Source organism: Chlamydotis macqueenii, chromosome 6 (assembly GCF_036417535.1).
Source record: "Chlamydotis macqueenii isolate bChlMac1 chromosome 6, bChlMac1.mat, whole genome shotgun sequence".
Lineage (NCBI taxonomy): Eukaryota > Metazoa > Chordata > Aves > Otidiformes > Otididae > Chlamydotis > Chlamydotis macqueenii.
In genome coordinates this window covers 32,453,090-32,469,518 of record NC_141561.1, presented here as the reverse complement: position 1 = coordinate 32,469,518, position 16,429 = coordinate 32,453,090, and the positions used below count along the sequence as shown (strand labels likewise).

The window sequence follows — 16,429 nt, the reverse complement described above, 5'->3', positions numbered from 1 at the left end:
AATTCTATGTCTCGAAGACTAGCATGGTACCTGCATAGACTGTGGGTCTATGTATAAGCATTGCAGGGGTGTGTTGGGGGGAGTAAGCTCCAGCTAATTATATTGGTATCGATGTGTAAAATAGTTACTAAATTGAAATATTTTTCAACAAGAATTGGGTATCTTAGCACTCAGGCATTGAATTAATATTTGATGCTCTTTGAAGTTAATAATAAAAATTTCTCATTGGGCTAAGTATGACACTGGTATTTTTGGTTTTGCTTGGAGATGGACGCAGGCTCTGAGCAAGTAGAATAAGGAGGAAAATGTATGTCAAGCACCTGCAAAACTTCCCTTATTTGCATGAACTTCTATAAAGAGGCAAGAGGGGAAATGGTAACTTATTTACAGGACTGCATTTCTGGGATTGCAAAAAAGAGACAGCTTCTTGTATAAAAAGTGAATGTGGATGGTGGGACAGCATATAAGAAAGTCAGCCTGTGGGATATAGAGAGGGCCAGGAAGATGCTGCGCACTTCCAATCCAATCCATTCACTTTTGACTTCAAAATTTTTGAATACTAGCTTGGGTCTGCCAGATCTAGTGCAGAATCCGAGATTTCAGAAAGACCTATAGCACCAATGAACAACAGTTCTTCACTGAGGAAGATTGGCACTTGAATGTGGTGACAGGTCTTTATAAATCGCAGTGGTGGGTGGCACAGCAACCCATAGGAAAATTAAGACTTTATTTTTAGGAAGGTGGAAAAGCAATGTGCTAAGAGACAAATCACGAAGCAAACAGAAGTGGGCTGAAAGATTTTTAGGAGATAAACAAGCTATGCAGGACAAGTGGATAAAATAAAAAGCCACATGGATAAAATTGGAAAACTAGAACAACGTTTCTGACTCAGGTGCAAATCCTGAAGTCTATTATTCAAACTGAGGTTTATCTACCCAGAACAACCAAGAAAGAAGAAAAAGACTAAATAGGTTTGCTAAAGGAAAGGAAAATCAAACTTCTGCCGTGGTTAAATCTCAGTGAGTTTGGGTTTTCTGAAGTTTCCTGGCAGGCAGAGCATGGCTGGGCCCCATGGCTGCTGACTCCATGGCTGAACCTTATCAATGCTCTCTTATCAGAGGCATGGCTGGGAATGGCCAGGCAGCAGGAGGCAATGGAAGAGAAGCTGGGTTACAGGACACAGAGGCATCTTTCTGTAGGAAACGCCACCCTGCAACAGGGCTTTTTGCCTGGCTGTAACCAGCCAGGTCCCAGAGTGGTTACTGTACTGGCTCACCTTCTTTTCATTTTGTAATGTGGGATGGCAGAGGACAAAGATGCCAAAATAATGTCCAGGTGAGTCAGAAGATTAAGAATTAAAAAGGACTAAAATGCCATATGGAAATGAGAAGATGTGTCAGTTTAACTTTAACATGGCACCAAACGGACCTCCCTTTCACCACCAAATGGTGGCTGTCCCACATTTCCCTTTGATTTGGTTTTGTCCCAGCTCCTTGGCTTGTCAGGAGCACTCAGTCCCCTGAGAGGTTTCCCATGTGCGCTTGGGGTAGGAGCTGCTGTCCTCAGCCTTCTGTAAAGATTACTGTAATTGTGGTGTCTTTAGACTATAAAAAGATCATTAGCTCCCCACTGTTTGTAAATGTTTATCAGCCTCCTTTTCACTTCAATTGATTTTCTAAACACAGGTTCCCCTGGAACGGGAGCATTTGTGTCTCCGAGGAGCTGGATACACGGTTTTTCCTTCTGTCACCGGGCGAGGGCAAGAGGAAATGCTGGCTCACTGAGAGCTGCTGGAGGAGAGGTGACTATGATGTTTACTTGTTTCGTGTAAGCATTCATTTTTAATTCTGTCAAACTAATTTGAATGAGAACGGTGTAACTTTTTTCCTTGCATTTCTCACAGATGCAAAATGTCCACTGCACTGCTGATTCCTTGTACCTCTGTAACTTCCTCATTATTGTTTACTGGAGTTCTGGCCAGGTGTTTACATCAAAAGTGTATCAGGCAGCTTAAAAATACTCTAGGATTTCCTGCATTTTTCTTTGTTTTTTCTTGTCCCCTTTCTTTCATTCCACCTTTCCTATCAGTATAGCTCACTGATGCGTACTCTTCAATAGTTTCTGTCCTGCTACAGAAAGCAAAATGATTCCATGAAAAAAAAAAAAAGCTGGGTTTATATCTTTACAAAAAGAAACACATAAAAGTATAAAAGTTAGCAGCTTGGGGGTGGGTGGAGTGGGAAGTTCTAGTCTGAGGTCTTATTGATTTGGGGAAAAAGTCATTTAGGAAGAAGGAGTCCTTATCAGAAAAATCAGACCAAGCAAAACTGAGATGTGTGTGTTTTCAAATGTATCCATTTATACAAGATTTGACGCAAGAATCCTGAGGTACATCTGCTCTCTTCTTCACACTTATACCTTTTAATCTTTTACCTGTGAAAACTGCTCGACCTCATTTGCCACGTGATGAGGAAACATTGACTTTCCTAACCATTAAATCAGTTTCTGAGGAGACCATTTTTTTTTGTTTGTTTGTTTGATCACATGGTATTCACCCTCAATTGGAGATGTTGGCCAGACGACTTTCTTATTTCCCTGGGCTTATATTCCCCTTGCCTGTAAAGCCGGTAAGATGTCTTCAGAAGACATCTTCTTGCCTAATACATTAGGGAAGATGAGTATTTGGATAAACCTTCCCAGCTCAACATGGGTAAGGCAGCCAAGAATAGTATCAGAGAAGGCAAGCTGACAGATAAATTGGGCAGGAGCAGGTTTTACACAAGTACAGTAAATAAACATATAGAAAGGGTAAGGTAAGGACATAAAACCTTGTACCATAATATTACAATTTCTTCCCTGAAATGTCTTGTATAGTATTCATTCTGGGTTATTTACTACTTTTAAAGCATCCTGAAAAGGGAAAATACCTTTGAAATCAATATATTAATTTTCTGTTATCTTCTTCTTTAACTTGTTCAATAAACTATATTTTTAACAGCATTAGTGATTTTAACTTGTAAGCCTAAATGCTTACTTTTGTCAGACAAATAAACTAAACCCAAGCCTAAAATAGCCTATTATGTCTGAGAGGATTTTCTCCTGTTAATTGAAAATGAACTGGAACTAAGCTAAATTACTTGAATGTTTAATCTGTCTTTGCTACACTAAGGTTACTAGCAGGTGCAAGCACAGACACATTTCTCAACGGAAATAACAAGCTATTTAGTGTTTCAGCTTTAGTAGATGCTGAGAAGGGCAGTGACCTGTAATACCAGCAAGAGTATGAGCATTTCAAACTCCCAGGCATTCCTGCTAAGATCCAACTTCTCAAAGCTTAGATTTGTTTGTAGCTGAGGGAAATGTTAAAGGAACTTCTTGTAAGAAAGCTGATTGTCCCCATCATTAATGTAGGGAGAATTTAATCTTCAGAAAATTGAACAAGTTTGCAAACAGAAAACTAAAGAGGCTATTTTAAGGATCAAGCAGCAGGATAGACTGGATCTCCTGTCTTGAGGGAAAATTGCAGTAGTTACAGCTCCCTGTGGCGTGAAATCTTCGCTAATCCTCCAGGCGTGTGCTCCCTGTATCATCAGGCATATCTTCCTTGCAGCACTCTGAGACCAGTCTTGGGAGCAATTCACACTGGAGAGCAGGAGGAGGAAATTGCCCTGCATCCCTAGGGAAATGCTCAGCACAGAGAAAGCAGGAGAGGGGGTCTTTCAGAGGAGAAGAGGTGTATCTGGCAGATAGACAGTGGTTAAATCCTGCTCTTAGGGGCAGAGAAGTTGGGACTGGTGTCCAGCAGAAGCTGCTTTGCTGGCGGGGGATGAGGAGAGCTGGGGAGGAACACAGTTCTCCTCTGCATCTCAGTAAGGAAGGACATACATGTCTGGTGAGCCACACATTAACAATAGTCAATCATGCACTTACACAGAGATGAGGCAGAGGATAAAGTTTTAAATATTCTCTTAAAAAAAAAATGTGCATCTCGTAGATTCCTCATTATTTTCACTGACAGTTCCCTCTGTCTTGTGGAACTTCACAGCCCCTTGTTAACTTTCCCTTTTCCATCTTTTAGGTACAGGTGCTGTTTCACTCCACTGCCACAATTAAAATTACTTAGATATGTGGTACAAACTGGTGTTTGTTTTCTTTTTTCTCAGTGCCTCAAAGCACGGACATCAATAGCTTGATCCCCAGCCCATTGACACCAATGGAGTCTTTCCATTCGTCTCGATGGAGTCTGTGTCAGGTCAAGGAGCAACACAGGTGAAATAAGGCAATTTGGCCATTGCATTTTCCTTTCATCAAGCGCTTTACACAGCCAAACTGTTTTTAATGTAACTTCTGCTCCTGAGTTGGAGATTTTTGTCTGTGTGAAGTGAATTTCCTGTAATAACTACAGAGGGTTGCATGCAATTCCAGGACGGGTCTGAGAAATGCAGTGAAGAACTTGAATCACATTGGACATGTCTAAGGTAATGAACGCTTTCATTATTTTTATCTTCATTTGGCAGCTGAACTGGAGGGAGAGAAGTAAAACCAGTCTGAAGCAGAGCAAGTGGAAAATGAAGGCGAATGTACATTATTGTGGTAGTTCAGCTCCAAGCAGCACCCCTGTGCCCTGGCACGCAGCAATGGGGCCAGAGCAGTGGCGGGAGAGCAAGGGCTGAGGGGTAACATTCAGGTGGCACCTAAAGCATTCGTGTCACTATGGAGACAAAGGCAGCAGCAGCATGAGGATATGAGCATCATTTTGGTGGCCTGGGTGGGAGGGAGGACAAGAGCCAGCTTTCAGCCCTAAGTCTAGTATGGGATGTGTAAAAATGACTACACTCACCACAGCCACCTGGTGGGTTTCAAGAAAAAAAGGATCATCGCAGCGGAAGGGGAAGTTTGCAGGACTAGAGGCTTTAGGCAAGGATGTAGGTACGATCTTCTAAGTGACTGTAGAGCTTTCATTTATAAAAGGGGTAATATTTTTTTTTAAATAATTTCTCATTAAATATTGAATTACCTTTCAGGATAATGGATTGCTACTTTCTCCTTTGGGACAAGTGCCAAAAAAAAAATGGTACCTGGGGTGTATCCCTTGAGCTATCAACTTTCTGAGGAGGAAATATGCTGAGTGACAGGTAAGATCAAAAATAATAATTTGCCTCTTATTCTTCCTTTAACCTGATGCAATCATAGCAAAGGCTGGAAACTCAGGTGAAAGGATGACATTAAGTCAACTTTCTGCCTTTTCCCAATAGTACCTCAGATGTCTTAATGTTTGGGGTGTCATTTAAAGGTCGACTTTATTTTGACAAGGTCACGTCCCTGGGACACTTGGGATCACAATCAACCTCTAACATCAGTGCATTGTCAGAGGAGTGCAGCTCAGTGCATTGTCAGAGGATTGCACGGGTGAGGTTTCTGAGTGAGGGCCAGAGAGGCATCTGCTCCCAAGTCTGAGCTTCAGCGTGGGTGGAATGGAGAAAAGGCAATGCCCCCTCCCTGCACACCAGTGTGCCCAAAAGCTTGAGAGGACTTCTGTCCAGAGATAAATTGGAGATATTTTTTCCTTTCTGTGCACACTGATTTCTCTTAGTACATCTTCTTTCTAGAGTTGTAGATGCCTATTTTCTATAAATAAATTGTCATTGTTGGAGTAGATAGAGCAGGAGGTGTAGGGCCTTGGACATGGTTACAGTATTGGCCACTTCCATTCCTGAACTGTAAATGGTTATAATCATCTACAGCCACTTTGGGGATTCCAAACTGTAACTTTTTAATAAATGTAAATGCCTAACAATATGGATAGCTTGCTATCATGTGAAGCAGCTCTAAATTTGGTGACATCAAACCAGACCTGGCTGAGGGAGGCTTGATGCTAAAAATGGAAAAGGAAGTTAACTTTGGGTTATCTGTGGTTTGCAGATTTTTAATCAGGGAAGCAACGTATGTTAGGGAAGGGGAAATTTCCTGGAGTTGTGTCCCAAAATGATGGGCATGCCAACTCCAGGGACAAGCTCAGGGTGAGGACAGATGGTTCTGAAACAAACATTAGGAAGAGGCTTCTAATTGCTGATCTTTGAACACTCAGACTGAGTAGATTTAGTGGCTTGGTGCTGAAATCAAATCAGATACAGCTTGGATTTTTAATTCACGGCTGGTCAAAGTAACTGTGGCCATGAGACCTGGCATGAACTTCTACCATTGAAATTCCTTTGGAATTCATGATTTATGTACGCTAACAATTTATACTTAATTATATAGGAAACTTATATTGTCAATTCCTAGAAATCACCCTATTCATCATAATGTAAAGCTACATTATATGTATAATGTGTAATAAGCATATTTTAAATATAGATCTGTGTACTATTCTTTCTTATTTGATCCAACAAGGTTTTGATTGCCTTAGAAAGTAATTCAAATCAGTAAGAATAATTATTTTTCCTCACTCTTACAAGTCTAGTTCTCCCTTTTTCAGAGTCAACTTAGTGTAATTGTCCATAGAATCAAAATCTCCATTAATTATTTTGAAAGCAATACAACAGCGACTCGTATGAGATATAACAAGATAAGCAATGTGTCTTGGATGTACAGGCAGGATACCAATCACAACTGTGTTTTTTTTACTAAGTACACATGACAACAAAACCATATACATTTAACTCCTTCAGATTATTGTCTCGGTGGAGTTAAGACCTAATTTACACCATTGAGGCTCCCACCAATTCTGTTAAAGTTCAGAAAATTTCTTTAAAAAAAGCCTAGAGTGTAACAGGGGAAAAAAAAAAAAGAAAATATGAACTTAATTCAGACAGAAATTGTAATAACTAAGCCATTTTAGTTTGTAGACCCAACTCATAATTGCACCAGCTTCCATTGCTGATAGGCTGAAGCTAATGAACCTTCACTTTGGCATACAGGTTGTCACTAAACAAAATATCTGTTTAGCAAACCATCAGAATTTGTGGCTGATAGGAAGCAGATGTATCATTAAGCACTAAATGGGAATATCATTTACAGTAGATGTCATGTTTCATTTTGATAAACTGCAAAAAAAACATGTGAAAGATGTAGCCCTGTGCATCCAATGCTGAAAGCGCTATTTTGAAAGGTAATGCTATTGATACTCCTCTAGGCTGGCAAATCTAAGTTTTATTAGAAAATATGATATATGACTTGAGCATTACCATGAAAGATAATGAAATGTTATCTGATATGAGACAGTGTCCCATATAAAAAGCTCAGAGAAAAGAAGCTAGGAAACAGCAACCTTTCTTCCCCTAAGGCTTTAAAATGATGAGGTTCCTGTTTTAAAGTCTTTCAACTTTGAGACTTCTCCTTTGTCCATAATAACAGTATGTGTCCCTGACATGACACTTCTGTTATTTAAGCTCTTTGAAGTTATGAGCTAATTACTCATCACAACTGTAACAAATACAGTTTTCACTTTGTAGAAAAGGCATATGGAGTGCAGGGACCTGACCGGGACCAGAAAGTTGGCATCCTGTTTATGGACTTTAGGTTGATGTAGATTAGTCTTCCTTCATAAGAGCTGACTGTCCTGCTAGCTGGAGGAAAACTGTTGCTGTAGTTTTACATAGCAGCAACAGTGTTGCTATGATCAAGTACATTTTAATGTAAATAAGACGACATAGTGAAAGATGCTTGAAATGATACTGTTGGGCGGGGGGAATCCTTTGATTTATCTGTCATACTCCTGTCACTGCTACTTGAGTGCCAATTTACCATTTTTAATGCATGCATCTCTTTTACCTTTTCCTCATTTTGAACATTCTTCCTCCTTTCTCCTCTTCCTATTTATTCTCATTTTTAATGTCAGTCTGTATAGGATGTTTGTCTTCTAAATAGCAAGTTAGTTGGGAGAAAATACATGGAAACAACACTTCTTGGGGCTGTTCTAATTCCATAGTCAGTTTTGTTAAAACTGTTTGCTTCAGATTTTCCCAAAATACTTCTCAACAATTATGTTTTCTGGAATCCTTGTCTAGGTATTCTAACCCATTATGCCTTTTCTTTGGGTATTTACACTGTCTTACTTATTATCCATGTCAAATATGTAATATGTATGAGGCAAATGCAAATCACGCCATTATCATTGTGATTAATAGTCAAGCTCCCTCTGCACTGACTAGGGATCCGCTGCTGAATAGGTTGAGAAAAGCACTGTTGGCTCAGGAAGTGTATATGATGATACTGTGATGGGCTACGGTTTGCAAGTGCAATTTTGGGTGAGTTGTCCATCCCCTGTTTACCACTCCATTTAAATATGGTGAATACAGACCAGGAGCACTAAGGAGCTGATGCTCCTGCCACCATCAGTGGCTGGGCAGAGGAGTGGGTGCTGGCATGGGTGCTGGCTCACTGCTGCCCTGAACTGCTCCTGCAAACCAGCCACAGCCCCTGACTGGCAGCACCTCTGTAGGAAAAATGAAAACACTGATTTTTTTTTTTCTTTTTTTTCAAGTGTCTAATGGCCCTAGCTGATAAAAAAAAGTGCTGCCATGGTGACACAGAAGATGGTGATGAGGACAAGTATGATGGTTATGGGTGGCTTGTACATGCAGAATGACAGATGTCTCACTTTTGATCATTTTGCTGCAAACTGCTGGGTCCAGTCTGTGAGCTGACCTCCTCCATGCTCCCAAGCCCCTCCAAGGCTTGCAGCACAATTAATGATAAATGAACAGCTGTCATTAATTTCAGGAAAGCAATAAGAAATCAATAGTGGTACAGTGCAACTGTTAGTTAAAGCGTTAACTGCACGTGACTAATTGTGCTCAGAAGGTTGGGGTGGTTTTGTTCTGCTGACATTTATAGATTGTGAAGCCTTCACTTCCATAGTTTATGATTTCAGATAAATCTCTTGGGAAAGCATTTTCCTTTGGAATGATGTTTAAATGTCTGTAATTCTGTGCTGAATGCAATTTACCAACAATTGTAGTGCTTTAAAGCGTACAGTAAACTCGCTTATTTCTGTATCAAGCAACTTGACATATAAGATAATTTAACTGCAGCAAAAATACATAAACAATGTAATTTTCTTGTAAACAGTAGCCATGTAAGACATGCAGTATAATTGGTAGCCTCTGTCGCAAGCAGGAACAATGCCATTTTAGAGAGACTTGTCATGAATGTGGGTGTACAAAATGAAAAGCATTCCACTGGATTGCACCTGTACTGGGTCTGCTCAGCTGGGGAAGTAAAATGGGCTTACAGAGAGGTTGCTGCTGGAAATGTGTTTTTAAAGGAGGGGGGGGAAATAATTTTCCCCAAGGCTTGTTTTCCTTCTGTTGCTCTGCAGTGGGGCTGAGCTGCAGCAGAAGCTGGTGAACCTGTTGGATACCTGTCCCCGGCGCAGGGTGGCAGCAGCTGACACCGCAGTGCCAGGGTCGTACTGTACAGCTCTTCAAGACTTGGACCCCTGCTTGCTTGGGAGGTAAGGGTGCAAAATGGCCATTTCTGAATATCGAAGTGACTTGCTGTGCATTACCAGTCAGTGTCAGATCCTTGCCAGCTCCACGGCAATGGGGTGTCCGAGAGCCTGTAAGTGCGGTAGAGCTTGGGTCCCTCTTCCTGGGATATCAGCCGAGATTTTTGCAGCATGGCTGACCCTTAGTTATGTTCTCAGCAGTCCAGTCTGCTTTTTGTGTGCATTTGTGCTGTTGGAGCAGAAAGAAACCCTTTTTTTTTTTTTTTTTCTGGTGACCAAATGTATGAGGATGTAACCCTACACATCTTATTGAACATGTTCTTATAAGCAAGGTGACAGACGGGCACTGCAGCGTATAGCAATTCACAAACATTTTGGTTGATAAAGAGACAGTATGCAATGACTAAAAGCAAGATATTCTGAGAATTTGCTTAGAGATTCCTAGTGATACAACTCTTCCTTAGCAACAGTTTGGAGGATACAGCAGAATTTTTAAAAAATGCTGGATGCCTCTTGCTAGTTAATTGTTAACTGTACCAACACAACATGTATTCATTAACTCACTGCAGTCATTAATGCTCTGTAGGCTGTAGTTCCTAAGTAAGCTTCTGAGAGAGGAAATAGAGGATTTATTTCTAGAGGCATGTTATTCTGAGTGCATCCTTCATCTGGCCACTGAAAAGATCCATTTTCCTCTCCTATTCACTTTGCTTCCTTGCAGGACTGTCTTTTTGTGAACCATCTCTCTTTGCAGGGTCTAGGCCTCTTCTAGGTGATAACTAGGCTGCCACAATCCTTCCCTGTTCACAGGCCCTCTCCTGCTATTATAGAGCTACCCTTTGTGGATGCTGTTGTCCTCTTTACTTCTGTTTCTCTGGAATCAAAAATGAAATGCTCTGTTTCTCCCAACACAATGGTGGCAACACGCTTTTCACAGAAAAGATCTGTATCTGCGGTTTCACTAGTTATCTGCCTTGGTACTGCAGTCTTTATTCTGAGTTTATATTATGAATCCTGCTTCTATTCAAGTTGTGCTTACAGTATATTTAGAGGTACATGAAATATTTGCAAGCACCTTATCTTTATTTAAAAAAAAAATATATTTCCTTCTCAGGCAGAGTTTTTTAGGGGAATAAGGTTTTATGTACTCCTGGTACCTAGTAACAGTGTTGCTAGGGGGACAGTGTTTCTGCAGAATCTCCTTCAGCTGAGGTTTCATCTTAACATTTGTCAAGTCTTTCTGTGAGAATAAAGAGCATTAAGAAAATTAAAACAAAAAACCACCCACACCACTTGCATCACCTTAAACTTTCTACAGATTCAAGGGTTATGATAATAGGGACTCTATTCTCCTCTCAGTTAGGCATGGTGCACATCAGCTTTGTATTGAAGTAAATGAAATCAGACTACTATTTTCTCTTCAAAATATGTGCAAATGATGTTTTCGTCTTCATGATCAAGCTTAATTACCAAGTGGAAAATGTGCATTTAGCACGTAGGGCCATAATGAAGTTAGTTGGTGTTTGCTTTTCCAGAGAGGATAAAAGTAGAAGGTGTTCAGGTTCATTTTGTTTCTGTGAAAGCTGAGAGTTTGTAGAAACCAGGGAGCTTTCCTTACGAGTGGCCAAGATACACTATGTGAGGACCCAAACCAAACCAAACACCACCCCATGCGCATGTTCTCAGCTTCAAGTGCACAAGTCTTTGTGTAAATATGTGCGTAAGCACGCACTCAGTCACCAGAGTCAGGGAGAAAGAAATGATTGCACTCTGAACAGTTTTATTAACAATGTTAACCATATTTAAATGTCTCTTTTAACCCCCTCAGAAACATCACACCTACTCTTTGAGACCATGAGGGTCTTCTCTTCAGGCAAACCACAATTTAAAATGAGCATGGGAATCAAAGACTGGCCAGGGCCTTTTCTTTGCAGCAAAGAAAGGGAAGGATGAGAAACAAGCATCTTTGCATCAGTTCTTTATGGCCGTGTGATGCTCCTATAGCAGCTTCTTTACCCGGTTAAGCTGAAATGTGTCCTTGTTATTTTCAACAAAATCCTAACTGTATCTCAACAGAGATACAATCTAGTTTCATGGAGGGAATTTTCAAAACACACTCAACATAGGATTTACTTTTAATTTGTTTAGTAGAAGATAAGATGCTGTTTCTCATAAAGACATTGTTGTTTTGTTTTTCCTTAAAAATCCATTAGCTTCTATGCAGGTCTTTAAATATTTATAAGATTTAAATAATCTCTTAGAGCATCCTCACAGAAGACATTGACTTTTCTTTTAGTTAAATAGTTTTGTGGTTGGTTTTTTTTTTTTTTTTTTGTGGTAGGGGAATTGTTTCAGTACTCAGCCAGCTAATTCCCCAAATTAATCACAATATTTTTATACTCAAATGTCTATTTTATGTAAGCAAAGAGAAATACAAGAGACCAAGTTGTTATATTTATGTGTAAACTGACTTACTACTTGTGTGATGGGGATATTATGCAGTAATTCTGGAGCTGGCTGGAAATAGAAGATGCTTTTAGATAAACACCTCAGGAAGTTCATGCCCTTTAAATATTTATATTATAAGAAAACTTTTGCCATGAAATATTTCTTATCACCACATTTCTTCCTTAAAGCCATCTGAAGTATGTGGACTACTTGCAAAATAGATGCTGGAGAGTCAAACAGCATCACCCTTAGAAGGGGCCATGAAGTTTGTGGTGAAAGCCAGACTTGGAGACAACGCCAGAGATGAGCACTGTTACCACTTGCCATAGCATCTTTGCTCACAGCTGTGGTTAAAACATGCTGCAAGCAGAGTCTACCCAAGCAAAGGCCAGAGTCAGCAGGTATGTATGTCCAATAATTCAGTGCGGAGATGACCTTATTCCGCCTGGCTAGAGCTTGGACTTTTTGGGACTGCAGAAGACACTTCTCTGCAGAAGATGTTTGCTTTGTACAGGTAAAATGTGGGCAAGCAGGAGTGGATGTCTCTGTCTCAGGTGCTTTTATACCTGCCCCTGTACAGCACAAGTGAATGAACTGCATTTTTCATTTAGTTGGCTCCTCCTTGGCTTTATTTGGTTTGCTCTTTGGCTGCGCAGCATTTTGGTTTCTTTGCTTGTTTCTGCTACCAGCAGAGTTTCTGCATCTCTGCAGAGCTAAGTTAAATACCAGGCTTAGGGTGCCTCTTCACAACAATTAATTGTGCTGGGAGGTACGTCAAAGACAGTCTTCAGTATCACGCATGTTCAATGCAATTTTCCTATATTTTCCGCTGAACCCCTCAGCTGAAACCAATACTTCTTGGGTACATTTTGCTGAGAAGAAATCTACCTTTTCTAATCCATAGCCTTGGTTCCCCTGCTCACTGCATTGCCCCCAGCAGCAATGTGGCAGCCACAGCAGTCAGGCATCAGCCACAATTTCCTCACTAGTGGGGAAATAATTAATGAGAAGAACCAAAAGCATCCATGCACAGGGTTGCACCCTACAAAGATCTTTGCCAAGGTGATTCATATAAATACTTTTAAAACAGGCACTCTGTAGCTACACCAGTGTAAGCACAGGATTTTTTTTTTTTTTAGCACTAGCCTAACCATGTGGTGATACATGATGCTTTTTTTTTTTTTTTAATCAAGGGATAACATTCTTCTTGGCTGATTGAAGTGTTTTTATTGGAAATAGCTTCCAAATAATAACCTGTCTTGTTAGTACTGTAAATAGTTCAGGCTAAAATCCTTTGTTTCTTATTAAATTAACTAATTACTGTCTCATTGGATAGATGGATTTAGAAGAAACTGACATAATCTTGCCAGGAAAGCTGCCAAATTCTATCACTTCACTTAAATCTATTACCCTAGGATCTGCACATTGGCAGAAATTTACCACCATGTAATTGATTGCTTTAGTTAGTTGATTGCCATATCAAAAGGAGGCAAATATATAAGTTTTAAGCTAAACAAACAAAAGGCACCAGAAGAACTGCATGTACAGTTTATTAAATTAAGATTATTTTTTAAAACATATGAAAATTATTATTTTTAAAATTCTTCCCATCATTGCATGGCAGATGATGTCCAGCACACTCAGAAGCAGCATCCAGCTGGCCAGGTACCTGCCTAGGAAGCTGCTAGGGATGCTTGGTGTGCCCAGCCATGCAGGACAGGCTCCCCACCTGAGCTGGGGAACAGGCATTTGTACACTTGAAACCTGCTGTAGGGATGCCTCTGCTTTGCACCAATGGGCCATCAGCTGTCAGCCTGAAGATCCCAGTCACCATGATAGGGTCAGGTAAAACCCTATGAATCCTGAGCCACATGCCTGTTGTTTGTGACTCCACTCACCTTTTTTTTTTGCTTAGCTCCACAACAGAGTATTTAGGGTCCTGTCCTATGTGAGAAATAAAAAACTAGGATTTAACAGGATTAGAGAGCCAATTAATCTCTAAAACAGTTGATCCATAAGGTAGGAGGACTAAATCTTAGAAGGTTAATGGTGCAAACAAGCAATACCATTTCTCAGCTGCAAGCACTGCACTCTATCCAACTCCCAGCTTAGCTATCCAAGTAGTTTTACTATGTTTGCTCAGCTTTAATTTATATGTGTTTTAATATACTATTATTTTAAATTTTAAACTAAAAAAAACTCTGGCAAATATATTTTAATATAATTAGAATTTTTCCTTTAGTTTGCTATTTAGTCATTTCTTTCTTCTGCTTTATTTTCTGGGGGATAAATCCTCTTATTCATTTGTTTCAATGAAGCTTGAATAAAGGTCTTTTAAATTGATTCACCTTTCTTATCTCCTCTGTGTTGTTCTATAATCCTACTTTCCATTGTATTTAGGAGAATAGCTTTCTTTTCTCTGCTAGAAGAAAAAATTGTAATCCTTTATTAAATAAATTTGGGAAACCTGTGCTCTAAATCCATATTATTACTAGCTTGGGGAAACAAATCATTTCACAAACTTAAAAAAAAAAAACACTTTTTGTAGTTTGCTATTAAATGGCCTGAAGTTACTATCTCAAGCCCCTTAAATGAATGAGGGGAATACTTCAATGTAATTTGCAAATGCACAGACACAAGCTCAGGCAGCCAAATCTAGGAGCAATTTTCAATTGTAAAGCCCTGTGGAAGTGCAGAGCACCAGTCACCTCACTGCTGCTGGGGCAGTTGTCCAGTCTTTTCCCACTATTCCCACATACTTCCATATTTAGGAAATTGTCCAAACACACAAACTTGTCTCTTACCATACAGTTCAGCTTCTGGAGCAATACCAGGCTTCAGCTTTGAAGGGAATATTTCTGTTCTGGCTGCCTAACCTGGTACACTACCTACCTCTTCATGCACTTTTTAGCCTTTTTAAAAGCAAATCTAGACTGCTGAAAAGCACCACCTGGAACGGAGCAAGTTTATATACTCTCTAAAAGATCTAATATTAAAATAATAATGAGTGACTACTCTATTAGCCTGAGTGCATGCTTTTGTATTTGCTGTTTATTGTCAGTTGACAAGAATGCCTACAGGCTCCTGCACCACTTTCCAGGCACTTTTTGATTCTGTTGCAGAGAAAATAATGGGTTGTTTTCCTGGCCAGATGTCATTCTGTGATGTAGGACAGGTTTTATATTATTTAAAAAATGGCATTTAAAAAAAAAAATTGGAATGTTTAAGGAATTGAGAGGAGGAAATGTAGTCAATTCCATATGACTAGGAAAATAAAAACAACCCAAATCTGTTAACAGTATGTTCACACACATAAGCGTATATGTTCTTCATTTTAAACAACTCAACCAGTATTGCTTCTTATTTTGTTGCCAAGGTTATTGACTTTTTCATAGTTTCAGAGGGTGAAGGTTTTAACTCAAGGAATGGCATCATTGTTTAATATTAAGAATATTCTGATAAAAGCTATCTCAGCTGTTGTTACAGCCCACTCAAAAGGGTTGTTTCAGTGCGATCTCAAAGTGCAAAATTACAGCAAACATGCAAAAGAGGTTGGTTTCAATCAAACAGCACAAACTTTGTTATTTTGCCTGTAAAGTGGCATGCAATAGGTGAAAGGGAGTAAAAAGGAAAAAGGATTATAGCTATCACTGCACATCCAAGGCATCTGTATGGTCCCAGATCCTGGCAGCATCCCACCAACTCAATAATCTGTTGGTCCTAGTCTCACCACTTAAGGTGGTCCTCTACTGCTGCTACCAGACTTGCACCATGGCTTTGTCTCTGCCAGATTTTTACCCTTGCCTTCTTCTGCAAGGAAGTCACTACATCTATTACGCTCTGCAAATTTGTCCAATTTTGCCCAATCTTGCCCAGGTGTGGGCAGCCAGGCACCCTGCTGTGCCACAAGCTCATAAAGCAACTCTCAATTTCTCACTAACAAATGGGTACAGATCATCAGCTTTTCCTGCCATTCTTATTACAAAGGGAACAAACCCACTTCAGAGAGGCTAAGCTTAGTTTCCACACACACACAGGTCCCTGTGTTGCCCTTCTCTTCCTCAAGTGGTTGAAGGGACCAAAATCTGCTATGAGGAGGCCCAACTCACTTTCCACAAAGGCAGACTCCCTGCAGTTGCCCTTCGCTTCCCTGAGTAGTCTATCTCATACATGTGAGGACAGCTCCCCCTTTTGTACAAAGAGATCTTATTATTAATCCCTGTCAGCCAGAGCCCAAACTTCAGCTCAAGTTCAAGTCCATTGGGTGTGTGAGGTGTGCAGGAAATTTGGATCGGCCCCCTTGCTTTCTAGACACCTCTCATCCCAAGGGATGTAGGGCTAGGTGCGGCTGGACTGAACCGTCCTTCCCCTGTTACAGACCACACACAACCTGCACCCCTCCGTCTTTCAGGATCCTGCCAACAACATCAATTTAAAAAAAGAAAGTCACAGCCCAGTGGGGACGGTTCTTTTAGTGCAATCTCAAAGTGCAAAATTACAGTGAATACATCAAAGGGGTTGGTTTCACTC

At 40.2% G+C, this 16,429-nt stretch overlaps 1 long non-coding RNA gene across 2 annotated transcripts; it reads left to right on the top strand.

Annotated features, from left to right (window-relative positions):
• Positions 1 to 1,700: 1,700 nt before the first annotated feature.
• LOC147600245 (uncharacterized) lies at positions 1,701 to 9,451 on the top strand. 2 transcript variants are annotated; one of them, XR_015258952.1, is made up of 5 exons: positions 1,701 to 1,827; positions 4,164 to 4,269; positions 4,426 to 4,478; positions 5,025 to 5,135; positions 9,323 to 9,451. It is a non-coding gene; the product is annotated as an uncharacterized LOC147600245 (long non-coding RNA). The 2 variants fall into 2 exon arrangements; XR_015258951.1 differs by having other exon boundaries at positions 4,164 to 4,478.
• The last annotated feature ends 6,978 nt before the right edge of the window (positions 9,452 to 16,429 follow it).